The sequence below is a fragment of the Epargyreus clarus genome, unplaced genomic scaffold, assembly GCF_041222505.1.
Source record: "Epargyreus clarus isolate Ecla_fem2 unplaced genomic scaffold, WU_Ecla_fem_2.2 ptg000003l, whole genome shotgun sequence".
In the NCBI taxonomy this organism is placed as follows: Eukaryota; Metazoa; Arthropoda; class Insecta; order Lepidoptera; family Hesperiidae; genus Epargyreus; species Epargyreus clarus.
This window is the reverse complement of record NW_027332211.1, coordinates 12,576,043-12,603,768: the sequence shown is the minus strand read 5'-3', so window position 1 is coordinate 12,603,768 and position 27,726 is coordinate 12,576,043. Positions and strand designations below refer to the sequence as shown.

General features: G+C 35.1%; 1 protein-coding gene across 2 annotated transcripts in view; it reads left to right on the top strand.

Moving 5' to 3' along the window:
• The first annotated feature begins 209 nt into the window (after positions 1 to 209).
• LOC140754366 (uncharacterized) overlaps positions 210 to 27,726 on the top strand; it is an 81,482-nt gene continuing 53,965 nt past the window's right edge. The window contains exons 1-2 of one of the 2 annotated variants that reach the window (XM_073089379.1): positions 210 to 473; positions 17,460 to 17,527. The gene's annotated coding sequence lies outside the window, so the exon portion shown is untranslated. The remainder of the gene's footprint in view (positions 474 to 17,459; positions 17,528 to 27,726) is intronic. The other variant, XM_073089371.1, reaches the window with a different exon arrangement.

Below are 27,726 nucleotides of genomic sequence, written 5' to 3'. Positions count from 1 at the left end.
ATATTTGGAATTAGGGGCAGGTAATTCAATTATAGCAAACGCACCCGTCCCACGGCTGAGCTCCAACAAAAACAGCTTTTGACAGCGTGGCTTTGGAGCTTATGCGAAAATTTATAGAAAATTGCATGGAACACGCGTTGCGCTCGTAGGGTGCGCGGGAAATGACGGGGGGTGTATATTTAGAAAAGCTCAAGCCGCACATCGTCAGTCTACGCTAAGCTCGCGAAGAGAGTGCGTGTCTGTCGTCTCGCTCACGCTGCCGCGATCTCGTAATTTTTGAGTTAAAAATTAAAAACTTAAAATTTATTTTTATTGTGTTGTGCGACAAGACCTGGATTTATCCGTGCCTGTGCTTCGCTTGGACGTCGTCTGAACTGTTCAGTGACCGTTTAATGATAATTTAATAACGACTACCGGCTCTTCTCTGAATGGACTCTTATTGAAAATTGACGCTACTTATATATGAATAACAGGTACGTACTAGCGTAAATAAATGCTACTAATTTTGTTATTAGAAACTAGTAAGTTTATGATTTTGTTATAGTTTGTTTTGGTACTAATGTAGTACGTACCTTTATTTATAGGGGCATTAATCAAATTAACGTCTGTAACGGGGGTCAATGTATAATGTTATCAACCCATCCCACAACATTATCACGTGGTGTGGTTGATAAATTTTAACGAAACAAGCGCCTTTTGATTATCAATTATGAATAATAGAAGTTCGATAAAAGCCACTTCAAGTTTTGTTTGACTTATCAAATCTCCACTTACTCGCGTCTCGCTAAGTACTGTTATTGTTTGACTTGGCTCTTTGTTTTGAGTTGAAGTAAAAGCATGGTTCAACTTTTAACAATGACTGACCGCTGGACGACCGCGTACATAAATTAGTGGTGCGACAGACGCGTCATACGATACGTGGAAATAAACCCATTATTAGTCAAATAAAATACTCCAAGAGAATTCTACTTTACGAGCATTTCGTCATTTACTAACATTGCCCTGTAGTGAATTGGAACGTAGAAAATACAGAAGGCACGTTCAATTAATTTTACTCTGATCGTCTATTACGCCTATAGCGAGTTTGAAATTATATGAAACGGAGGTAAGATAATAATAATTTTTATTTCTTACTGCTGACACAGATCTCACAGAATAAGATATCTGCTATATTGATTACATTTAATTAAACGAATATCCGTCCGATCAGTCATAGCTCCTTAAATTTTAAAACTTAAAAACACCGACTCGACATCCAAAAACCAACATATCCTATGCGTGCTGCATTTTATTCCACGCGCGTAGGTTCGTATCGCAAATGTGACGGATGAAATATTTATCGGTGTATCTTTTTCATGTTGAAACATTAGATTCCCGGTCAGTGAGCGCGTTCGCTGGAGCGGAGCATGCGAGGAATTTCCACTTTACGGACATCGTCGGACGGAAAAATCTTGAGATACCTATATAACTGGGGTGACGAGGGTTAACAGTGGAACTGGTTAAACAAACGCATGAAAGGCAAAAGTCGGGACGGATTGACAGTTATATTCAATCTTGTAGCCGAGTCGGCATATATTTTCGTGCATAAACATCTGTATTTTAAGGTGTCTGTGTTTTTATCGTGTTTTCCATGGTATTGCAAATTTAAAAAGTTTCATTACCATATAAATTAGTTAATACCTACTATAACTACAGTGCTACGTTCACACGTCCACGTTAGTAGTACGACTAATTTACATAGTAGTAATTTATAGACGTACATACAGAGGGCTAGCTAACATGTCAAACGATAGTATCACTGAATACTTGAGAGATTAGGGCGACTGTTTAATTAAGTAAGTATCCATTGACTTACGTATCTACTTGAATCTAAATGATAAAGGCGATATGTAGAGCCACGTGATGAAATTCTAATTTCTTAGAAGTGTTAGGGATGTTCTAGGCTACGATATAATTTTCATCGACAATCTTTTGTAGTCCCATTGCTGGGAACGGGGCAAGCTATAGTTCACCATGATGGCTAATTGAGGTTTTATAGACTTCACGCTTTTGACATTTTTTGTGATTTAAATGTTTCTTTGGAAGGTCTCACTATTCAAGTAAATAGTTAATTTGTAATACACACATAATTTCCAAAAATCAGTCTAGTAGTTAAACTCCGGTCTCTTCAACCCGAAATTCATACGACCAGGCAATCAGTCTTACGAACGCCACTTACCATTGGCTCTTATTGGTGCTCAGTTCATGCCACTATTGTTCGACCGGATGCCAACCATCTTCCTTGTATGCAGACAATGTTGCTCGTGTCGCACCAATTTCTGTGATTGATCAATCACAGCGTGTATAGTGCCTACCTTATAATGCTATGATACTCCTTGCTCTATATTTTTCACTCACCAATTTTAATGTATGTTACCGCTAAGAATTTCCTCTTATATTCATTCACTCATTATTATTTACTTTAGTATTTTAATTTTTGATCATATATAATTAATTATATCATTTTAATACTACTGTGGTGCTTGTGTAAGTAGTATGTATAAACCTATATATGATTTACTACTAAAATATTTTTTATCCCGTAAATTACATTTTTGATATTTTACTAATAAATTTTACTTAATATAGTAATACGAGGATCATTAATAGAAGTACCCTTAACATAATACCCATAACCATATATTAATAGCTTTTATATTAATTGTTATCATGAAAAAATTGTCATTTCCTGGTTTTCGTTTATGGAGTTAATGTAACAAAATTCGTAATATGTGCCCATCTGTTGATGACATGCTTGTATTAAATTTTTACAAGCAATTTCACAATTTTAATACGTAACAATATTATTAAATTTAATGCTCGCATGACTTATTTTTCGTCATATTACCTGTTAAGTATATGAAGAGTCGGTACGTTATAAAGATAAAAAAGAGTCCATATATAATTTTCTGAATAATGTATTAACATTAATTTTGGATCCTTATTTCGTTAAATTACATTAATAACGTACAGTGTTCTGACAAAGTATTATTTTCGCGAAGAGTTTTACAGCAGCATAATAATTATATTTTAAATATAATAGCTCCGTAATAAATGAATGAAATTTAAAAGTGGTACACCAATCAATATGAAATGATGACCAATAAAATGAAGTTATTTCATTATACTTTCGATAGACGCACAGAGGTCGGTCTGCTATTACCACCAATTAGTCCAAGTCGGTTTCTTTGATGGCCGGCGGTTGTAAACAGTAAATTGATACCAGACCGCCCCGAAGACTCGCCACTCACCGCACACAGTTTGTGAACGACAAAACTATATTGTTTCAATGTTCGGCTCATTGGTAAGAACCCATTTAAAAATAATTAAATTTAATTATTCTACTTCACTATTGACTGCGATGTTATTTGTTGATTGGCAAACAAATAAAAAACAATTCTTTGAAAGGTGACATAAATTGTGTATAACTGTGTACATTAATGAAAATATTATTTTAAGTTTGTAAGATACTTCGATCTTTCAGTTACTGGTTTTCAGAATAAAAAAATATAATAGTCTTTCTTTAAATAATTTATATCACGTTAAATATACATAATAAAATGCAAGCACAATTACATTACACTTCTAAAATAAACCTCATTTAAAATTGTAAAATATTCATAATATTTTTAATAAAAAACTCGATAGACAAAACAGTTTGTACCACACGTTGTAGACAATCTGACCGCAACCTTATTGTATAAGGAATGTACCTTATATGAATAGACATGATTGAATCCGTAATTTAGTCGCGCATAATCGACTGCACCTTAATATTAGATGAACCAATTAGACGACCCAAGCTGAATGTAAAGGGCGTATTATATAACGGCAGAATCCGCCTGCGGCTCGTTTCTCAATTTCTGAACTAACACAGAATTTTTATTAAAATTCTAAATTAAATTTTATATTACAGACTCACAATAGTTTTAATAGTCTTCATAAAGATCTAACAATGGCTGCCTGATGCTTAAGCTTAACTAGAGGGTGTGCAATCTTTCCTTATATAACTTTAATGAGCCATTTTATTATGTAACGGGTACTCACGATATGCGTTTTTATTGCCGATATTTTGCATTAAAATGGGTTTAAGAAACTTCAATCTCAGGGGTTACATATGGCATGAAAGCTTGTAATTTTTTTATAAGATTGAAGTAAGCAAACACTCCCGCACATGGACATCTGTAACCAACTCAATATAGGACCAAGTTTCTAACTGAAGCCAATCATAGACTCCTGAAGATTAAAATGTCGGCTTACTTAGAAATTTAAGTCAGCGGGCATTCATAACTTTCCACTGAAACTTAAGAGCTGTTCCAGTACGTACTTTGAAGTTCCAGCCAGTCATACTGATTGAAGGTAACCTTTCAATGAAGGGGCGACTATAGGTACAATAGTTCTCCTTTTGAGAGGAAGGTTGTGCGCAGCTGTGTAATGTTTAAATTCCACTATGCCCAGAGTTCTTAGAAAAAAATGTTTAGCTATTTAAAAGCTCCCTACAAAAATATTCTTTACTATAGCTATACTTATATAATACGTATTTATTTATCACTGTTAAATTAACCAACAGATAAAAAGTAAACAGACCAAAGCTCGAATGGAGCTTTTGTTTTAGCACTTTATTTGTACGAAACTATTTTCATTAAATGTTTGCAAGAACTTTTTGCTGTTTCTTTTTTTCTTGAATCAAGAGGTATTGGAACTAAAAAGATACTTTGCTTGTTGGTTTAAAAGTGCCGCAAAGTATTACGAGACGAACCCATGTGGCACAGTGGGTACATTCCAGCTTGTTGTGTAGAGGGTCCCAGGTTCACGCAAGTTTCAAGGTGATAGAACCCTTTGTTGTTCGACTCCGGCGGCACCACCGGCATACCTATTTCTGCCTAATAACAGCAGTGTTAGGCGCTGCTGTGTTTTGTTTTGAAGGGTGTGGTAAGAGAGACATACTTTTCCGAGTCGTTCCAGCTTAGTCCTCAGGGGTAGTGGCGCATCTGTAGCCGACCTCAGGTAGGAACATCTAATCCTATCTGGGGTTGATTACAGATGTCCATGGGCGGCAGTAGCCACTTACCATCAGGCGGACTGCATGCTCGTCTACTACTCCTATATTATAAAAAAGTGACACATTAAAATTATGATTTTAGTTATTCTCAATTAATGTTTTAAATTATGTACGTATTATATTTTTACACAAATGTGAAGGGTATCATTTTTTGAGCACATCTACATCATGTATGTCTCATTATTTCGTACACTCTATAGCCCGAACGGCTTGACGAGCTGTCATAGGATCCGCGTAATATGTGGAAGTGTTACATCGGCCATATTTTAAGTAATTGAGTTATTTTGTTAAAATAATAATTCTCTAGTTATTTAATATATAAACAGTAAAAGAGTATGCAGTCCACCTGTTGTAGTGTAATAGTAACCATAAAAAATCGTTTTAAATGTTACTCGTAACTATTCGAAGTACATATACAACAAATAATTGGTTTATTTGCATATTTGGTGAAAACAACAAACAAACATAAACCACCTGTTGTAAGTATTAATCGATTTTTGTAGAGCCATTCCTAGATGGACGATAAATTCAAATAGGAAATTAGTATTAACGTTTCACCGAAAGCAATTCATAACGAACGCTGCGACTAATCGTATACTTAAAAAGCAAACTCTATAATTCCCATATCGAAAGAACGTGAAAGAATCACAATTTTATTCCATTATCGGCAGCGCGGTTGACCTAACGCAGTTCCCGTGTAATCCTCATTCCACGAAAAGACGTTAAAAGTTTTTCGAACTCCCAACTTTCTTCTTACATTCATAAACATTTTCTTGCGAACTTCGAATGCCGCGCACTTAATATTTCACACTTAAACATTGTCGGTGCTTCTTCGATGTTTTATTTATGAATCCCAATGTTATTATTTGAGTTAAAGTTTCAAAGCCCGTTTTATGACCTGATATCACTTATTGACTAATTTTACAACCACTTAACTCGTGTAAGTTGAGGTGGCCATAAAATAGATGTTTCCGGAATATTTCAAATGTTTGCGTTTATGATTCGTTTCTCTTTTTAATGTGTGTTATTTTTGAATAATGACCTGAATATAACAAATATTTTATTACATTTTGGTAACAAATTAGTATGCATTCCTTTTGATGGTAAGTCACTACCGACGGACATCTGCAACTAACTTAATATGAAACTAGGGTTATACTTGAAGCCGATCGCGAATGTCTTACAATTACTTAGGACTAAGATTATTATATTTTATGTAAGTCGTTGCCTCATAATTATGTCGCCAGCATCCATAGCCTTGCACTTATCCAACCTACATTTAATTAAATAAATTTCCATTCAAAACGAAATCTAGTTTTCTGTGCGTTACGTAATAATATTTGCAATAAAAGAAATTGCAGTTTTAATAAAACTTTATGCTAATGAAAATCGAATTGAACGATTGAACTGCTACAACTATAAAATGTTATGAAAATGAAGATACATTTCATTTGGCCTATAATGAACTATCCATGAATAAATAAAGCAATATCGTACGCTCTACAATTCCCGGCTATTATGTTGTGAAGGCAATAAAATCGTTTGATTTCACGCTTATGTAGGCTATGTAGGTCCGAGGCGTCGTTGAAATTGTATTTTCCAGCAATTTTCTTTCCAAGTGACAGGTAGACGTTAAAGGCTTTATGCAATTGGTTGCTTCGATTCTTGGAAATTATATTTAAATAGGTTGTAACTATTAAACAATTGCCTAGTTTAATATCATATCGATTTTTTGTAGTTTGATATATTTCTTTGTCTTTTTGTCTAAAAACAGCAGATAAGCTGCTGCTGCTATGTGATTTGAAGAGTGTGGTACGGGTGATAGATTTATAAAAATCGTTTCAATTTATTCCTCATGAGTAGCATCTGTGATTGCCCTCAAGTAGGATTATAATCCTATCTCGATGGACACCTATGTATATCCATGGGCAACAATTGCCATTCGAGCCTGAAATCCGCTGCGTGACATACTAGTTTGGTAACTGCGCTACGCCGGTAAAATTTATATTTTCTTCAATAAATGTTCAAAATCACTTAAATTTCCCATTATATTTTAATCTGTTGGCCGTCGCCTTTTGCTCCGCCAGTAATAATGTACATTCCAGCTTGTAACTGGTGTACAAAGGGCAAAGCTTTCAAGGCGTGTGTAGCCGTGGGCTACGTCTTTCATATTAGTGTCTAATACAAGTCAGACGTTTAGCACTAAAGGGATTATTGTTATGAACTTTTAGGTTCATGCAATGTGGTTTTATATAAATGTGTAGGTAATGAAATTTTCCTACTAAACTATTAAGCGTTATGAGTATGAATCAAGAGGTAAGTCTTGGGTTCAAAACCCATGCAAGCATCTCCGATTATAATTATGATGTTTGTTTAACTTTCATCTTAAGTGTAAGCCTCTGTGTCTTTTATTGAAGAATTGTTAAGGCGATATACTAATATAACATATTCTAGTTTATTTCTCTGGACTAGCAGTCATTAAAAAAATGTTAAAACCATTGTCGTTTGATCTGAAAGGAACTATTGCTGTACCTACTTTTAGCATAAAGCAGTGCTTGGGTTTTTGTTGAAGGGTGTGGGTTCTGGCAGATACATGAGATGACCATCATTATCTTCAGGAGGCAATGCGGCAACGTCTCTATGATGTACCTTATGTAGAACTATTTTCCTATCTTGGGATTACAAATCTCCATGGCCCATTCTCGGTTACTTCGGTTACATAAAAAAAGCATTGCCCTACATTAGCTAATATTAAGTACCCCACTGCCCTAAATTACTTCAAGCTAACGAATCGTCTAATCCCTTATTTTCACCACAACAATGTTTTTCCTAAACACAATTGAATAATCGCCGAGTATCCCTTTATCGTCAGTAGAGGGCCGGTAACGACGGCGATACATCAGGGTTAAGGGTGTGCGATCAATATTCAATATCCGGCTAGAATTCGCCTCTTCCGATCTCCGGGTTTGCCGGATATACTAACTTCTTTACCCGGTTATCTGTATTGTTCCTTCTGCTTATTTTCGTTGTTCAACTTAATTTAGATTCTGGTGTATGTAACTACTAATGTTGTGTTTTAATTTTCAAATTCTGCACTGCTTCACGGCGTAGCACAGTCCTTCTGACTGAATGAAAAAATGAGTTCTACACTTATACTAGTATCTCTAGGATGCCTTGTATAGTAGATGCAATACACGTAGATGTCACACAATCAGAACAGATATCAAATTAATTATTAAGATATTTGCTGGAGTATCAGTAATCAGAGTCGTTAAAATGAGAAAGATTGAAGCCACAATAATCTCAAAGGTTGGAACCAATTCAATACCAATCTGCGTTTTAGCCATCAACCTAGACTCGTCCCTAAATATAAATCACAAGTCAATAACAATATTAAAAACCGCAAGCAATTATGTATTTTACGGTTACAGAAAATAGTAATTTCAGATAAACCCGACAATAATAAAATGATCACTTGTATGAGGTGCCGAACCTGACCTCCCACTTAGCTTACGTATCATTTACTTGGCCTATTTCATATATCAGACAACGTTTCGCAAATAAGTTTCGGGTTAACGAGTAACCTTATCAGCACTATTTGATTAAAACAAAATTGACTGGCATTTACGGCCGCGGGTAGACCGTATTCTAAACACTTTAGATGAAAATTTCCGAAGCGCATAACACGAAACCTAAATAAATTACGGTCTGATGGAGTATCTGTGTATTTACATATGCTCGGATTAAGGGAATGGTTTATGTTTGAACTATGTAACAGACACGTTTTGACTTGGAAATGAAATTTTATTGCCTGAAAATGTTTAACTGTTTCAAAGGGAGCGCACATTTATGAATTCACATACTATGTTTTTTTCATGGGTTTTTTTAATTATTGTGCAGGCTACGATCTAAATGATCAGGTTAGATATCTGATCCTAATTGTGTCCGTGGCAACCACAACCTCCTGATATGGGCCAATTAGTTTTAAAACGTTTTTTACCCCTGTATTGCTGGGGATCGAACTCGTAATCTTGCTTGTTAGGCCGATATAGTGACTGCTACGCCATCAACAAAATAGAACAAATACTGCGTTTAATAATTTGTTATAATAAATCACTAAGTTATACCAACAACCCACAAAAATAATTAAAAATAATCCGTAACATAAACTCGTATGAAGTCGCGGGCAGATTAGACTAGTTAAATATGCGCTCCGCATATTTAACTAGTTGCTTATGTTTGTTAAACCATAATTAAAATTATCTTTCTGGTATATGAAGAGACATGATAGTAATATTTAAATAACTAAATCACAGCTTATTCTTACGCATATTTGCTTCACATCTCAATGTATTTGTAGTTAACTTAGCTTTTAGATTGCTTTAACTTTGACACCTTATCAAACTAAGCTAATCTTAAAAGCTTCGCGATATTATCATTTGAAAAGTAAATATTCATAGTTTTAGTGCAGGATAAACCAATGGTATTATGAGTTGTTTGAACTAAATAACGATGAATACTAAATTGACAACAGACAGTATATTTAATTGTTTAAACAGTGAAATCGAGACGAAATTTTTGAAGACACCTTTGCATATAGTTCTCGAAAATCTCTGAAGTTTACTAACCAACTACATATACCAATTCCTTAAAATCAGAACACAGTAGCTCTTGAAACCATTGTTATACGGTAGAATATTTGGTCTACGGTCGCCCCGGGGTGACTGGCAGAGAATGCCATTGGGCATTAAGTCTTGTTTGTTAAGGTAAGGGTTAGTTTAAGGTGTTTCAAAATAAATAAATATTATGATGATGAACTCACAGGGATAAATGATAAAATACGCAAATGAAGTAAACATTTAAAATACGTAAGAATTATAAAAATAATCCCCATAGTAGCAAAGTAGAAAATAATCCTTTCAAAATTAATGTTGAACTTTCGGGTTGACATTAAGTAGGTACACAGTACACACGCTCCGAAGTTCACGAACACTATTTTCAGGAAATTTTCATCGCGTTGTCTATTAAACAATGTTACAAGTTCAAGAACAAAAGAAACTTTATTTGTTCAGACAAAGGTTGGAGGTGAAACTCAATTACGAAACTTATTACGCTACAGTTAAGTTGATACTTTGGTAAATGTGAAGAAAATTTTAATTAATTTTAGTGACACTTACCTAGATTAATTTAGAAGGTAAACATTAAGTATATGAGTAGAAAATGCCAGCAGATTCTGTGAAAAAATTAAGTAACTAAGTCTGAGAAATTTCAAAAAAGTTTTTAAAGGTTTGTGAAGTGGTATCTAATCTATCACACTAGACTAACTGACTAGCATTATGGACTATGGCCATTCTAAAAGCCGACTAGTGCCTAGCAGCGGGATAATGGGTTAATAATGGTAAATGCTCTACATAAACAGGTGTATATTCATAGCAATTGTTCGTATAAAGTTGTTACATATTGCATAAAGCCATTTTCTCGGAACAGCAACTGTCCTACAAACATTTCCTATTGAATACAACTAGCCATTTGTATCATATTTTTTCATTGGATGGTATTATCCATTAGTCATTAATCTCCCCTTTATAAGTAACCGCATATCATTAGAGCGAGCAACGATCTAGAATACGTTGTTTGTATCTTACGGCTCTTATGTTCATGTTTCGCATATCATTAACTAATTTATGTTGCGTTTGCTCCAGAATTGCGAACGTGTGTGTTATCTATTCGCGGAAACTCGTTAGTACGCTTCGCCGCTGAATCTCAATCGAATTCTGAGTTCGATTCCTACACCGATTCGACCGATTGAGACCGATTGAGACCGAGAAACGTTGACTAGGCCTTAATTACTTCAAATGTGGTTTCCTTTACAGACTCTTAGGCGAGAGTTATAATGTATTTAATGTTTAGTTTAGATATAAATATTTGTCTGTCCATAATTTGTAAATAAAAAAACATCAATATTTTAAGTCAAATCTTTAAATTTTACATTAAAATAAATTTTAAAATTATGTTCCTCATTCGTCTGAGTACATTATCTTGTTTTGGATATATTTCAAATGATATAACGAAAATAGTCATAGGCGTAATTAAAGCCTAATAATATTTTCAACCATGCAGATTAAAAAACCGCGTTATTGCGTCGCCACGCGTGTAAGCACATAAATGCTTTAATAATTTCATATTACATCTCGTACCCGACTGTCGGGTTTATGATACATCGGTGACGAGTTCGTTGTCCTTCGATCGCATCTCGCAGCTCGTCCGACCGCGTCGCAGGTGCACCGCGTACACCTGCCGATGCGGGCCCGCCAACTTACCATAAAATGCGATACGAACTACCCTGACTGAAACAATATCCCTCTTGCTCGTTTCCCCGCAATAGACAGAGATGCAACCACAATCACGACCGACATTAACTCAATATACGGACGGAACGCGGCCGATGGAATATCAGTTTTTACCGGCGCAAAAACTATCGGAATTCCAAGTCTGGGTTAGCTGCCGTAATCACCCGCCCGGGACTTACTTTTAAAACAATATCTCCGCTTTATTTCATCGAGGCAGGTGTAATTTATGGCGTGTTCCCATCTCTTTCGCCGTGGATTTTGATTTTTCGCTCGCCTGCCGTGCCGGTCGCATTAATCGTGTTCCCGCTTTTGTTTTTCTTCCGTCTAGGCTTGTCTTAAGCGTCTGTGGAGGTGTTTACTTAGCGTTTCGGATTGGATTTTGCTGGCGTGTTTCGTTTTTTTTTCGAACATAGAAGATGTAATCGAATGCTTCCCAGCTAATCGTGTTCTAGCAAAAAGTTTGTTTACAACAATACAGAATGTGATGGGAATACGCGCTATTTCGCATTGCTATTGTTGTATGGTATTAACGAGTCGAACGGATCGCGATATCAAAACATCAAATCAATATAAAAGCGTATCTGACTTTTCCATTCACGGTTAACGGTTTTGATCGATTGTAGATTATTTTGTTGGATGTCTATGTATAATGGAATATTTATTATTATTGTACTGCTAAAGCTTTTTTCTGGGAAAATAAACATTACATTAACTATGTATATACTCTAATATTAACACAAGATTCATCAACTCTTCCGCTTATGGATGAGAATGCGGAAGTCAAGACGCGTATTAAATGAAAGGATTTCAAACGCGCTGAGACGAACTTTTTAAAAGTCACGCCCCGTTCCGTTGAACAATACGTCTTAATTAAAACCTTTGCCGTCAGTCATGTACGTGTACCTACCGGCGTGTATGACGTATATAATTATTTAATTATAAGCTGCCCTGCAAAGCATTAAATCAATATCGAACGGTTGGGTTTGCTTCGATGAAGATACTGGAATGGAACTTTGCAGGTGCAAATAAATAAATAAGGATTAAAGCCCAGTTTGCCGACTTTATGTCTCCGTAAAGAGAGCGTGTAGATTAAAATAAATGTCACCAAAGGGACAACCTCAGAGCCTGTCGCAACGTTAACGTTCCGGCCACAAAAACTATTTTACCCATTTTTGCTTCATAGCAGTAGTTTTAAGCGCATGTGTTTTGATTTGGTGGGTGTGGTGAGGAAGAAACACTTATAAAAGGCTATTTCAGTGGTAGCAACGCATCTATTGAAACCTTAGGTATCCATGAGTGGTACCGTCGTAAACACCAGACGGTGTGGCGAGTCCTGGAGCTTACCTGGGTGGAGCCCGAAGGGGCGACGCGTTCAGAGGACTCCGGTTGCGTTCCGTAGGAGATCCCGGAGTCCTCTTGGCAACGTAGAGGAAGGCCACCGGGGGGGTTTTAGTGCGGTAAAAATCCCACATAACCCTGTGTCGCTCCCACGGCACCGGGTACCTTTTGAAGGTTTCCCCCTCGTAAACAAAAAAAAAAAAAAAGGTATCCATGAGTGGTAGAGGGTATCAGGTGGATTGTAGGCTTATTTGCTCCTTCAATTTATAAAATAATACCTGTACGTCACGAAGGTGTAGTCACGAGCGTGGCAGTTGCAATTTTGAGCATCGATAAACTGATACGGGGCGATAAAGACCCCTTACTACAGTGTCCCTACACGTAAACTCGATAACGACCGGTCAGAAATCACAATTAGTTCTGGTGGCATTATTTCATTCGATTGTGAAGGTTCGCAGATATTTATAGGATAATTATATCTGGTAATTATAGAGATAAATGAGCCGGTAGTTTGGAGTGAATTTACACAGGCATATCACGCTAACAATAGGCCGGCCGGAGCGTTGCATTGCGAAGATCTCGGACGACGCTCGTTTTGCTCCCACCACGTTCTTGTCGGTCTAGACGTAATATTTCCATGAGAACAATAATAGTCACAAATGTATCACACAATTTCGAGTTCCTACTTCGTGATTCGATTTATTGCCATGTGGCAAGATTCATATTTCTGGCTGGAGGACATGATTTCGAAGTGATTGCAGACTGCCGGTTGTTTATGATCCCACACGAGTCACGGTAAGCTCTCAGGGCATCGAAAGCGACTCTCGATTGACTTATCTCGTGACTGGTATCCCAGATCTCTGCACGCTTTCCGACATTTATGGTTTCGATTAAAATTATCTTTGACGACAAATAGTAAAGCAGGACACGAAACGTATTAAGGTGCCTTTTAAGCCAGAGTTTAAACGCACTGATTTCGCTTTAAGCTACCATGTAACAAAGTTACGACCCTGATAGGCGGTTAGCTGGAACTCGGAAACCTCGCGAACAAATCAAATAAAAGCCTTTTACTTTGAAGGCAAATATGTGAGTTTATTAAAACAAAACATCAACCGCGCTCATTTCCAATTCCAGAGAGAAGAGGGAGTGCAGCGCTTCTTAACATTCAAGGGGCGGTTGCGCGCGGTAGGTGTATTTAATTTGAATTATACCGAACTGACTGACAGAATGTCTAAGCGACACTCCGAAAAAAAAAACAATACGTACGTACCGAAAGGGAAAAGTTTCGAATAAAAAGGAACGCTTTGTTTCGCGAGGAATATTAAAATGATTTCGCGTTTGTACGCAGCGGCACCGCGAATGTAGACTCCTTGAGTCACTTTTGATTAAAAGAAGCGATTTGGACAGGATGACTGATGCGCACGTGATATTGTGGAATAATGTTGTTTATTAATACGAACGGATATTGTAAATTCGTGATGGGAAGGGTCCGCGTACTTGACGCATACAAATTAGGTTGATCATTTAAAATCAAATAAAATATCTATTTAATCGAGAATGTGTACTAGCGGGTGATTTATACTGGCATAATGAATGTAATCGCCTACACTTTGTAGCTTTGAGTAAGAACAAGAACGGAACAAATATCTCGGTTGGGTTTAGTCGAGGCGCGTTCACGTCTCGATAAATTTCCCTGGCCCACGTTTGCGTTTGCTGGGAGCGTAATTATCTCGAATTAAGCGAGTCATTACAGCAGTAGCTAACGAAGTAGCTTAGCCTGACGAGCCTCATAACTGGAAGGTTCAGTTTCGCCGAAAACGGCTCAGAACATCGCCATCATTAACGCTACACTGTCGTTAACAGAAGACGATTTGGTGGCTACATTTAATTACGACCTCTTCGGTAACGAACACTTCAGACGTAGTCCGCTAATCGTCCGTAAATTTTCCGAGTACCCAACGATCCTTCCTCGAAGTAGTAATTTGTGTACATTGAAATGGATCTGACTATGGTTCGTATGAGCTTAATGCATTGTCACCGGCGCGTGTCGCTACTCTACTGACAATCTGCACCTTGCACCGTCACTAATCCAGTCCGGAGCGCTCATCTAAATATAGCACGGCATCTAGTGAGATGATTGTACTGCAAACGAGTTTGCGGTCTGTTTGGAGTTTGTGCGGTTACTACTTTTTTGGATCGCACCTGCGGTTAGCACCAGTTATCGGGCCCGCATCGCCTCAGACTTCCATAAATTATTTTGTTTGTTTTTGCTCCACTTCTTGTTGTACTAGCCTGATCCGCCTCCTAGCTGCGATGATAACATCGTGTCATCTATTGTGGCGCGGACAACTAATGAAAACGTTATTTCTTTTCGCTCGAAAAAGGAATCTCGGAACATTTATCTTTCTTAACATTAACGCGCTAAAATCGCGTCGTTATTCTGTCGCCATAAATCATTATCATCAAACGGCTCCTCCTGGCGACGTCGGCTTTCATCGGACGCTTTCAATCTGGCAGCCTTTATTTCATTACAATAATTCACTCACCTACCATTCACTCACTTTTCGGTAAACAGTATGAGAAATTGGCAATAAATTTCGTTTGAAATGTATCGAGGAATTCAACGCAACAATGGAAAACTGAGATGTCATTTTATGAAGATGTTCACTTGGATGTTTTGTTAGGCACAACAATACTTTTATTTAGCTACGAGCCCACGCTGCCCACACGCCCCGGCTAATGGTCAGGATTGTATAAAGATGTACAAAAATGAATGGCTCACTTTATAAAGGGCCAATAATAAGTTCTCATGCGGCTGCGTACGGGCCATTGTTAGATTTTTTTCATGTTATAGTATATTATGGGGTAGGTGTCAATCGCGGTGGGCCGGCAGGTGTACGGTCCGGCCTTCGAGCGAGAAATAAAAATGCTCATAATTTTATTCTGCAGCTGCCCGTCAAGCAACGGATTCGAACCGATCGGACCGCGTCGTCCTTTTGTGGTGCTGGATTCCAGAAAAGTTTTAACCGACCGTCATTATTTTTAATTCGTGCCCGGCTACGCTCCACGTGAGTTGTAATTAGATGGTATTTCTGACGCAACGTCGTATTAGCTCACTTGTATCTATGATGCGTCTGAAGACGCAAGATGATGAGCATACACAATGGATAATAATGTGGCTTGTAACGTGGTTGCTTTCAACGGCCTAACATTATGTTGAAATGTGCCTATTGACACGATACTTAATGAAATAAGAGAAATGATGCCGATAATATATAATTATACCTACTTCTAAATATTCATACAAAATACAGGTACACGTCGTAAGGGAATCTAATATCGTAGTGACAACCGACGAGCGGTCCCGTAATCAATTCCACGTACAATTAATCAAAAGCAGACACTCCGATAATATTAATTTCAACGCGGTACCGAAAGCTAACGGCACTAAGCGCCCGCTGTGCTTAATTCGAGTCGATTTTCATATTGAAATCGTTGCGTTCAATATTAACATTAAGAAAAATCCTTAGAGGCACGTTCGACGCCCATCGCTAATCTCCTTTGAATAAAACATAAGATGCTCGATAGCGTACTATTAGGGTTAAGGCACATAATACAGCTTTCTATTATGGAACAATACGGATTGAGTTTCGCTAAGTCGTGCCGGTTACGTTGTAATCTCCCCGCACGCGCGCCTAATGTTCGGAGCTTCCGCCGCGCACTTAATTAAATCCTAATAAAAAGATTCCGTGCACGACAGTGTGTACTCACGTCTAGGGGAATGGATAATGTAGCTTTTTGTTGTATCAAGAAGTGTACGAACACCCAGTACGCTTAAAGTATGCGGATATCGCAACCCATCCATGTCTGAATGACGCTGAATTGAATTCTTCGAAGGTTTAACAACAGTTAAATAGCTGTAATGTTTTAATGAGGTCTCGTTTGTAGCATGTACATTGCAATCGCAAAATAATGAAATTATTAAAGAAATTTATTTAAATCTAGCACACAAAAAGAAACATCAAATGTTCAATTGGGTAGATATTGTCCTACTTTAATTTATGAAGATCTTATCAAAGTGGGAAACAGAAATATACCTCATTATTAATGTGTACAAAACTCATAGAGTCTTAATACTATAATTGGTTTAGAGTCTTATATAAATCCTGTTATAGGTGTTGCTATCCCTAAGGACTTAGTAAAAACTTCACTCATGATGACAATCCGTCCCTCCACATCTATAGCATCTATCTATAAGTGTGAGTACCTACGTAGCTAACCCCTGTCAAATTTAACGTTTTTAAACTACTTATTTCTGTAATAAAACTGTAACATAATGACTAAAGGCTTTTGTACAAGTAGATCGTTAAATGTGTGTAGTCGTTACATAACCGGCTATAGCTGAGTAATATGAAGGAAAATAGGGTGAAATTACGTTCAATCCCTCCTAGTCTCGTGATTATATTGATCTTGCAGCTTTACGCTTCTATTACACGTTTAAAACAATATTGGATACATAATGTTGTTTGTTCGGGCGTATCCCGAATTAATGGAATACGCCAAGACGCATATTAAACAGAATAATTTGAAAAGAATGTTTTTACATTTTATTGTATGAGAACAAAATGTTGTGAGTTACATTTAAATGATGAACTGTTTATTTGTTCTAGGTAAACAAGACCACGATACAACGAATACATCTAGCTACCAGAGTGACACATTAAGAACGTAGACATAAGTAAGTGTATATTATAAAATTCGTAGAAATAAATGTAAGGTTTAAATATGAATCATTCTAGAATTACACATGTGTGATTTGTTACAAGCAACAATTAATTTACAACAATATATTATTTAAGTTACTTACTAAAGATTCGATTTGTTGCGGATAAAGCTATCGTTTCAACACAAATGAAACGATTGCTTTATATAAAACTTTATACAGTACGACATTTTGGTCGTTAACTCATTTATAAGTCGCCTTGGTCGTGACCGTGTCATATAAACAAAACCTCAACGCAGAGACCCCAGCTCTGGCCTACAACGATCAATTTGCTTTATCTTCCAATGGCTCTTATCACGGAATAAAATATTTACAGCACAATAAAACTCTTCCCCCAAAATAATAACCCTATAAGTTGATAATGAAAGTGGGGACATCGGTGCGATAAGATTGATACTTTTAGCCTTACAAAATTAGTAATTTAATTTGGTTGTGATATCAGGTAATTCTAAAACACAGGTTTGCTATTAGAGCTAGTGGCCTTTTGATTTTATTGCCTAGTTTTTATCTTTGTTGCTTTTTGTATCTAATACAATAACTAAATCATGATTTAGAGAAGAAAATGGTGTAATTTAATGTGACTTTTTAATTAGTGACTTTTTAATTAGTTGTTATCATTTTCGTGATTTCTCATTCTTTAGTCTTATTGCTACATTATTTCATTGTATATCAGAATAGCGTTACTAAACAAGGCGTAGTACATGGCGCCTCAAACTAGTCTATGCAGGTAAAATTATTTACAAAAGTTTTCTGAACACAAAAAATCATACATTCGATGTTGTATTAAGAACTAAGAGTATTTTTTGAAAAAAAAAACATAACTATTCAAAACCATTCGTATAATAACAAATGCATGAGCTTCATTGCAAATAAAAATATGAAGTTAATTTTACGGAAGTTTTCTTCACAAGAATCGTTCCAATAGTCATTAAACACGCCATATCGTCTCTTATTTATATTCTCGGAGCATCGAGCGAGGCATCAGCGGTATAAAATACAGAAACTGAAGCCTCTGCTATAGTGACGATAATTTAATAAGAGTTCATACAAGCGTGCTTGCTGCTACACTTTAAAGTTTTTGTGCAGTTTTTGAGAACAAAATATAGTCCGGAGATATTCGTTTGAAATAATATAGCTAATAGTGTTGTAAATAAGTAAATATTATAATCTTAATTTAAGTAGAAAATAATAGTAATCTAGATTATCGAAAAAGTATGGTCATAGAATACTAAACTCTTTGGTAATGTTTTCTGAGTTATTACTTCTTGTCAAATATTTAGTGAAATAAAGATGTGCCTGAGCTAAGAAAATAAGATTTTATTATTTAAAGTATTTCACGATCCAATATTTTAACAAATAGTAATCATATATTATCGGTTAGAACCCTTAAGTGTGCGGAGGGACATTAAGGTCACCTCTGTGTGTTCTATCAGGTTGGGGCTCTTCATAAGGCGCGCAAAAAGAGCTCATCTTTAAAGCCGGCAATGCATTGGACCTCTGGTGTTTCAAATATCCACGGTGTATGCTCTCCACCAGGTAGTCCTTACCGTTAGGTATATTTATAAAACGTTTTTTTTATAACCAAAGTAGGGATTTACAGTATTAAGTATTAAATAAATCTAGTATTTATTAAAGTGCAAAATGAAAGAACATACGTATCGTAAAAATAACAGATTCCACAAAAAACGTACATCAAATAACTAACCGTACAACAGTAGTAAGCTGTAATTGGTTTCCATTCAAAGCTAATACAAAGAATAACAACCAAATATCAAATAAAGGGACCCATGAAATCTTATGTGACATTAACCGGTCCCAGTATACACAAACAAAAACCATATAATGTTATTGCAATACCTGCTATTGTTTGCTTTCGTCTGTTTTTGCTTCCATTGAATTTCACGAATAACTGTTTAACCCGTCTACTACCTGAGTAATTGATGAATAGTTACTAGTCATATTTTTGTATCGCGTACTACCCTTAACAAAAAGAAAATTGGAGCCATTCATAGTTTATATGAATATCATTAATCTGCACTAATGGATTTGCGACGGCTTACAGAAATATATTTTTAGCTTACATATAAAAATATACATACTCACTTACAAATTTAGTTTCCAAGATATTACTTAGATTTTCGCCGTGACCTGATCTGATTGAAAAAAAAAATAATAAAAAACGTATTATGAGTAGGTATCTGTTCCAAATTAAAATATTCATGAAGATTTATTAAGAGTTATTATTATTGTAACACGACTTTATTTACTCAAATCTCGTTCTACATTCATTTTACACATTTCCTTAAATATCTCCCATGTAAATAAATTCTAACAAATTTTCGCACTTTAAAAAAGTAGTTACTTTGGGTACAATATCGGTTAACCGTTTGTTTAATAATCCGCTCTCGCTTATCACTCTGTCCCTGCAGTAGGCAGGCCTCGTCACGACTGCTTGTGGGCGCGGCTCGGCTGAGGGTGGCCTGCAATACACTAATGCGCTTTGTTTGCCCAACATTTCCTGTTCCACGAACCTCGCTACGAAACTGTAAATATGAATTTCGAAATCTGTGTTATCTGCGAACTGCGAAATTGTACTAAGAAGCTTGTATTCGCTAGAGAGACTTTAGAACTTCTTATGAAAATAACATTTGTGATCTTGAAATCGCACACACTTAGAAAGCGTTTGAAATTTCGAAATTGGCTGAAGCGACTTCTGTATTACTAAGTAATTATTGTGGTATACATGTATTGTGAATGTATGTATGTATGTAAGAAGTTACCCTGTCACGAAAATCGAATAAGACAAAAATAAGCCTATTTATTCCTGTATTATAATACTTAGGAACTACGTTTTTCTCGTTGGTAACCGGGAATAATTTAAGTAGAATATAATTTGTTTTACAAAGTACGATAATTTTACCACGGCTGTATTGATACTGGATTTAATATGATAATGAAAATAATAAGCCGACCCAGCCTTAGTAAATTAAGAAATAATATTTTTATAACGCCTTGGATATACAATATTGGGTCCAAGTTTTTTATTTCATTCGTTTCAAACTGACGAATTGTTACGCCTTGTGGTATATTTTACCTAGAATTATCCAAAATGTAAATGAAATATTTTAATCCGACAATACCTATTCTTACCTTATAATTAATTTATTTTGGTCTTATTTTGTGTATATTGTATTACGTATTCATCAAATCAGAAAGTTTCCTTCAGAAAAAATCGTATCACAGCGTATCGTTTCAAGAATATTTAAATATCCTTGGTAACTGTTTTCGTTGAGTAAAATATAATTAAGTTTGAAAACAAATAAGAGAAAAGACAGTAACTGTGTAGGACAAAGCTTTAATTCGAGCCAATTTAAGAAGTTTCGAGAAAACTGCGAGAAAGAAAATATTTATCTTACAAACCGGCCATTATTCCGTAACATAAAATTGTAAGTATTATATTCAATGAAAGCGGTCTTCGGAACCAATAGCAGAAGATAATGTATTCTAATGTTGAGAAAAATATTAGGAATAAATTTTATTCAAGGGCCTTTGTGAGACTTGAATAGCATTTTCGGTAAATTTGGATACAATACGTGATATTTGCAATGGATTTCACTTGATTTATCTTTTATAGAGTTACTGAAACCATCATCCTCATCCCACTATAGAATTAATGAGAAATCATCGTAAGTCCTAATTAATTTATATTTTCTTGTGATCGACTCAATCGTTTAATAAATTCGTCGTTTTAATTACTTTAAAGCAACATTGAATTATACTATATTTAATTATTGTAATAATAATTCCAATGTAAAATGCATACAACTTCATACTTACACGTGAAAATATTTTAAACGAACGTTGCTTACAGAATTATGTAGTATTAATACGTAAGACATGTTCAGATGCACTAAATTAAATTCGAAACAAACTCGACGAAATATAAACGCCGTTCCCAATCTTCATAATACATTTAAATCGTATACAGATTAATTCACGACATTCATAGTTAAACGTTCAGTCGAATGCTCATTGGAATGATGTTCACGTATAATCCTCGGTGCTGGACTGGCTGTGGCTCCGCATTATGAAACCGATCACACCGGATCTCGTGCTAAAGAGGGAGTTATCGTATGTATGTCTTTGAAATTGTATGTAAATACGTGGACACCTGCTGAATATATTTGGTCTACGCGTTTGTCTACGGTAGTGTTACCATCTCACAGAGTTGCTTGGGATATTCCAGTTTTGATGTTTTTTTTTTTGTCATGAGAAATTATATTTTAAATTATAAGGGAGTTGAAGACTGGTGTTTCATATAAGTACATAATCTTTCCAATATCTAAACTAAATCCGTAGGATACTAGTAAATTGTTCCCCAGAACAATTTACTAGTATTCTACGGATAGTTAGTAGGTACTTAGGATGCCAATTCTAAGTACCTACTAACTTGTCTTGTAAACTGCAACTACCCAAAACCATCAAAATTTAATTAAAATCAGTTGAGTGATTTGCAAGCTTAGGTTCAAACATAATAACACGTGATTTACCTGTATATATTAAGATAATATGACATTAGCATTTACGAAATGTATATGGAAGAAAATTAATAATGTTTAGTTGAGGTTAGAACTGAAATAACGAGGCTTCACAGGTATACCACCAGTATTACATTATCTCGTTATTTCCTTTCTCCCAGGCTCAAGTTTGCAAATTCATGTTTTTGAATGTAGCCTTTGGGTGTGCTTTGTCGTTTCAAGTTAAAGTTCCGTCTTTAGTTTTAAAATTTAACTTTTACAATACAGTGCATTTTTGTGCTCGTAAGGACGGTTTTATATACTTTACTATACTATACTTTTCACTTCATAAGACATTTTAAGGGAATATAAAGTTGTAGTGTTAAATAATTATTGTCTTCTGGTGTGAAAAGTTTTTACAGATGTTCTCTTTAAACATATTCCATGTTAAAGGAGTAACAACGCATGATAATCAATTTCTAGTCTTTATTTGATTAGTTACAGATATTCATAGACTGTTAGTGACATCAGTTTATATTCTACAAAGCAATAAAATTGTTTTTAACAGTAACAACGCACATATGATCACTTTCAGATCTATATACAATGAGTTACAGATGTTTATAGTCCTAACAACAAATAGGTTCAATTCTATGAACAAAAAATAATTTTTAGTCACAATTTTAATTTGCTATACAAATTCAGGACATGTTCTGCATATATCAGGATAGTTGTACCCACTAAAGTGCAGGGCAGGCTGGAGAATGTCCAAGAGAGTGCTTCGCTATGTAAACCTATTATGGACATACCGTTGACGAGGTGTTATGTAAATCTCGAAGATGGACGTGTGACAACTTGGAGATTTTCGGATTATACGTTATTAGTTTTGACTTAAAAGGAAACTGGACATTGTATTAAGGTTTGTGTCTACAAATATTTATGAAACTTACTTATTAACCCTAATTTTGGACAAGTCAAGTTTGTATGAAGTAGCGCACTAGGTAAACGTGCTTATAAATTTAATGCATTGATTTTTATATACTTTTTCAGTAATACACTTTTTGCTTTATATGGAAGGTCTATCTATAATCTATATGTACAAATTACTTGCATTATTTGTGTTTTTATTTATATTCATAACTGTTTATCATGCCCGGTAGAATTTTCTCTGTGGACAATATACCTATTTATAAAAAAACAACGAATAATAGATATCTCATCAAAAAAGCAATCTATAAATCACGTCTCCCGTATTACAGTAAAATAGTCTATAATAGAGTCTATAAAAATTTGAAAGTCACGTTGCTCTAGTAGACAGCAAATCAAAATATGAGGTTGCAGTTTCTTCAACCGATGAAAAGATACAGGAGACAATGGAAACAACGGAGAGGCTATTTGGCAAAAATAGATACATCTGAGGGGTTTATTTCTGCTCCATTATGGTACAAGGGCCTTTTATTGCAAGACCCTAAACTATAAACGTACAATAGGAAGTAATGACTTAACAGAATAATGAGGTTTTTGATCATACGTATTGTCGTAAAATTCAATTTATTTTCAATGATATTTTGAACTTTCATTTCCATTAAATCATTATGGGAGCATATAAATGTAAATTGTCTTTGTCGTGTTATCTTGTAGCATATAATAATTTTATGCATGTGTAATGTAATTTAAGAATCTCGTCATAATTTTAATTCACTTATACTCACTTTACTTACAACTTCACACGAACATCAAATCAACACAAATGCGTTTGTACTACAAACCGGGGCCGTTAACAAGTAAAAAATACAAACTATCCATGTCAGATATTCGTAATAAAGTACCTACCTGTACAATCATTATCTCAGTATGAACCTACAATCTTGTTAAGTACGTATGCCGGGTTGGTACAACTTTAATGATATTGACAAGGCTTTTTTATCACAGGCTTTCATCTCTCACTCTATTCGTTGTCGATTATCTGTGTACAAGAAAAAAGTTTTTAAGTTATCGTTTGTGTCAGTGCGTAATCTTCCATCTCACCGAATGCTTGACGTTTTGAAATCGTCATTGGACGAATTATTACCCGTTAATGCATTTGAGTCCGCTTATATGGGCACTTATTTTCAACGCAGTATGTGGTACTAAGATACTATATCGATATAGCAGATAGGTCCATATAGCAAACCATATCGACTTGTTCTGTTGCACACTTGGAGAGTTCACGAGGGTAGTCTTCCATGTAATTGAAAATTATTAATTATTTTACTTGTATATTATATTATGTATATTGTATATTTTATGTAATTTGGACGTTAATTATTGTTATTTTTAAGCTACACTAACGCATTAGGATTTTTTTTCTGTAATGTTAGATGTAAGTTGTGAATAAATAAATAAATAATTAAAGATTAAATTGTACTATGCTACGCTCACTTGCTAAGCCTATAATTTAAAATGTTGATGCTACATGAATGTGATTAACATATGGCAAAAGCTTTAATATGTCTTGAAATTATATTTAAAGTTTAAGAGCTAATTTAGCAATTAAATCACTGTAAATAGAATACCGGTGTCGAAAACCTAAATATCTATAATTGGACCTTCGTATTTGTTATTTTAAAACCAGCTATACTCAGGGGCAAAGCTCAGGTTACTAAGTTCATCCTTTCGTACATAAAATTTAGTTTACGATATGTTTCATAATGTTTTATATCAACACGCTCGAAAGTTCCTAATGAGAGTTGTTTTGTAATTTATATTTGGGCTCGTTTCCGAACATTAAAAACTTGTTTATGTTTCAAATATACTAATAGCCGAAGATTTAATTAAACATATCAAATGTGAGTCTCAATTACACGGATTCGGTTTCGTCAATTCGATAACGGATCAGAATTCAATTTTATGTAAAACGACGTCTTACCGTTTGATTTAAAATTATGTTAGTTACACAGGTATGGTTAACTTATGTTAAATAATCCCCGTATCTATTAGATTATAAATTGAAGTACGTAAGAAATTCACCCCTCTATAGGTATGTCTTTCTATTTTATATCGTTTATTTTATTTATAGTAATGATTGTTTTTTTTTTCTTTTTTTTTTCTCCATTATTATTTAGTTTTAATAGTGACTTCTTAAAATTATTTACTATTTTAGCTCAAAAATATACCAATTATTGAATTAAGAAAAGAACCACAGAAAAAAGTTATTGACCTTTCAGTAATTAAAATTAATAACCTACTTGTAAAGTCCTAAGCTAAGGTTGTAATTATTAAGTGCCCAGAACAGTCCAGTAACAACTGCAAATTAATTACTAAACTCGACGAGTCATTATTGGAAAGCCATTTCGCCGAACCTTAGACGTTCCCATTTCTTTTGTCTAATTAGTTCGTGTTAATTAAAATGAACGAGAGTGAAATAGATATTTACTTGGTATTTATGGTTTAACAAGTGTTTGAGAAATAATTAGGACATTTACGAATGTATGTAAGTTTAAAGACCCCTTTTATTCGTCATTAAACTTGTTACTGTCAGATTTAGGAAACGCAAGGATTTTAGAAAGATGTGTATGAGAAAAAAAAAGTGCATGCGCGGGAATGCACTTTTCTACTCAAAGCAGAAATCATTTTTATCTTATATTTTGCAAATTGAGCTTTAAGCGGTGGTTTCAAAAGTCAATCCTAATATTTGAGTAGATTAATGCTACTTTGCTAAATTTTATTTTTAGTGAAATATTTAAAAAAAGAAAGCCACAACATAAACTAAAGTAGGTACAAAATAAAATATTACACTGTGTAAATTGTAGATATTACACATACTTATTACCCAAAAAATAGCGTATAGAAGCTTTATTGCTTTTATTCCATTTACATCCGTAATTTGCCGTATACTCTTATTAGCCACACTCTTACTCAAAGGTAGCGTATGCAGTAGGTAGTTGTTATCGAGGCATGTAATTTGTCCTTACCAATAGCCCGACAAAATGACCGAGATTACCGTTACCGGAATCACTTGATGACCAGATAGAAATCTATTAATAATATTCGGCCAGCGCCGACGGATAGATCTATAAATGATGGGTTTCATTTCAGATAAGATCATATCCTATAGCAACAGTGATTGATGGGTCTCACTCGATATTACTTCGGAATTCTATTACCGACGTATTGTTTCTGCCTCTATTATACTCGCATTAACATCTGAACAATACATACGGGTTACAATTAAACATATTAATTCGTTTTGTACCGTTGTATATGAGAATGTACTCTACATAATTGCTTTATGAAAATGATTTAAGTGCTTTGATTGGCTATTAAGTCACGTTAAAATAGATGTTTTTGACAGATGAAAAACCTAGATAGGTATGAAAAATAGGTTATAAAATATTTCCAAAATTGCAAAACATCACCTAAGTATAATGATAGTTATTTAATGTGTGAAATACATTGGTGTAAAGCAGTTTCCAAAACTACAGCTGTGTTTAAGACTAAATCTGTGGTAAGGCATACGAGTATATGTAACATAAGTGAGGCGTTTGAATTTGGTCTTCAAGGGGAACGATGTATTTGTGATTGAAGGCACTGACCTATTAACATTACGTGGCATGCCCATTTCACAATTACGTGTAAAAGATCTGTCATTATTTACGTTGAATAAATACAATTTGAATTTAAATTTACTGATTATGATTAACCCCTGTGGTTAGACTACCGTGTCACCACTTTCATACTTAGTTCTGCTTTATAAGAGCAATGTTAATCGCTATTGTGTTCCGCTTTGAAGGGTGTGGTAAGGGACATATAATTAGCACTGACGTTCCAACTTAGTCCTCAGGCGTAGTAACGCATCTGTGGTTAACCTCAGATAGGAGTTTAGTCATTACAAATGTGCATGGGCGGCAGAGCCACTTACCATCAGATGGACTGCACGTGGACTGCATTAGCCTAGTGGTTAAGAAACTCGGCCTCGCGATCGAGGGGTCTGAGCTTCAAATCCCAGGCACGCAGCTCTGATTTTTCAAAATACGCACATAGCGTATTAGAAATTAATTATCACTTGCTTAAATGGTGAAGGAAAACATCGTGAGGAAACCTGCATACTTGAGTGATTTATAAAAAAAAAATCTCAAAGATATGTAAAGTTCACCAATACGTACTTGGCCAGCGCGGTGGACTATGGCCTAATCCTTCTCATTCTGGGAGGAGACCCGTGCCCAGCAGTGGGACAGTAATGGGTTGATGATGACGGACTGCATACTACATTGCTACTTCAATATTATAAAAAAAAACCACATAAATACTGTTTGTATTTCAAAACGCCGTGAGAAAACATCGTCCGTAAATGACACGTGTTCTCAACTATGAGGAAGTATCGTATATCATTATATCTGGATAAACAGGAAATAGACTATTCGTTTGAGGATTGCAAAAAATAGGAGGAGTAATAGGATATTTCGGAAAGATGTTATTAAAGATACGAGTATAAGTTTCGCAGCTTTTAATGTAAGTTACTAAGTTATATTGTAAAATTTGGTAGATAAGTAAAGTGTAAATTGTAAACTTGTAAACTGACTTGGATAGAAACTAAACACTTAACTCAAGTTGAACCCTTTGTGGTTCAACTCCGGCGGCACCACCGCCACACCTATT